Below are 1,603 nucleotides of genomic sequence, written 5' to 3'. Positions count from 1 at the left end.
TGCTGTGCCCCTGCTCCTAGCCTGCACCTCCCTCAGGGCCTCTGCCCCAACCTGCTTGCCTTCCTCACCTGCATCAGGTGCTGGCTTATATCTAAGCCACTCAGAGAAGTCTTACCACAATTTTAAAACTGCATCCTCTGCAACACCTTCCTACCTTCCCTGCTGTAATTTCGCTGTCACATGCCTCACATCGTAACATGCATACTATAATGTTTACTTAGTGATTGTTTCTCTATTGCCCCCACTAGAATAATAAGCACTATGTGGGCAAAGAATCCTGTCTATTTTATTCCCTGTTCTCTGACAGGCAGGATAGTGCCTACAATGTAATGGGCATTCGGTTAATATTTGTTGAAAGGATTACTTCAGTTGGCATGTTGCCAGGTACCTGGCATCTGTGCATCTTTGCTGAATGGACCACAGAAGTGGAGGGTAGGGCTAGAAAAGGACCTGAAGTTTCTGGTCCCTATCTTCATCTACCAGCCCCCCAGAATAGAAGACCCCATAGCTCCAAGGGGCCGTAGTTAGTCACGGGATCTGGTGTGTATTGTAAGTTCAGAGTTAATTACAGTTAGGAACACTGGAAGAATCAGGGAGGTATGTCTGTGTGTGTGGTCTGGTAATGATGGACAGGGCATTAGTTTATATTTGGAAAGGCCTAGTTAAGCAAATTTACCATGTAAATAAGGAAAAGGTTTAACCTACTTATGAACAAAAGCCAGTAAACAGCTTTTAAGCACCATTAAAACTATTTTATATACAAACACTGGTGCAAAACAATGAATGTGCTCATTACACATTCTCCTTATGTTCATTGAAAAGCACTAGCTGGAATTTTAAGACATATTCACTGAGTCCCTGATTCCTCATGCTAGTTAGTGGTGTTATCCCTAAGGCCATGACACTCTGAAGTAGACATTCAGTGAAACTAAATGGCAGTAAACATAGTAATATTCTTCTTCATTCTAATGAAAAAACAACTGACGTGGCTACATATACATATAAAGGAGTGATTTCAATAATTAGTTTTACTATTTTTATTCCTGAAACCCTACCACAATTCCAACAATATCTAAGATTTCTTTTTACTACTGTAAGTAAAGAAAAACAGGTGGCCTAAAATGAAGCTATTCCTAAATGATTATTCAGCAGGCTCAACTGAGGAGTGCAGGCTGAGTTGGGGTGACTCTCTAGTGAAAAGTACACAGCCGGGGCGTGCTAACACAGAAGAAACTGAGCAGGGATGAGCACAACAGCAGTGTTAATACTTAATCCACCAGTCATGGTATTTCTATGACCCATATGTGGTATCAAACGTCCTTATTTAGCTGGGATGGATTAGAAGTTGTTTCTCAGGATTGGGATACCTATTTTAATAATTGTTTGACAAGTGATCTAAGTGAGTGAGATCTCAGGATATCTCAGCATACAGCCTTATAAAAAAATATGTAAATAACTGCAAAATTTCTAGAGGGATTTCTGAAAGAGTAGAAAACAAGAGGAAAAGATAACTATTGGCAGCAGTGTGGCTGAAACTAGAAGTGTCATGCTAAGTGAAATAAACTAGTCATAGAAAAAAAAAACTACATGATTTCATTCCTAT

The 1,603-nt window shown here is 39.9% G+C and overlaps 1 protein-coding gene across 5 annotated transcripts in view; it reads left to right on the top strand.

Annotated features, from left to right (window-relative positions):
• The window catches only part of PTPRM (protein tyrosine phosphatase, receptor type, M), a 558,641-nt gene that overhangs the window by 465,338 nt on the left and 91,700 nt on the right, over positions 1-1,603 (top strand). The window lies entirely within an intron of this gene.

This window comes from Condylura cristata, unplaced genomic scaffold (genome assembly GCF_000260355.1).
Source record: "Condylura cristata isolate star-nosed mole 26May11 unplaced genomic scaffold, ConCri1.0 scaffold00016, whole genome shotgun sequence".
Classification (NCBI taxonomy): domain Eukaryota; kingdom Metazoa; phylum Chordata; class Mammalia; order Eulipotyphla; family Talpidae; genus Condylura; species Condylura cristata.
The sequence above is the reverse complement of the archived record's forward strand: the minus strand, read 5'-3'. Positions and strand labels throughout refer to the sequence as shown.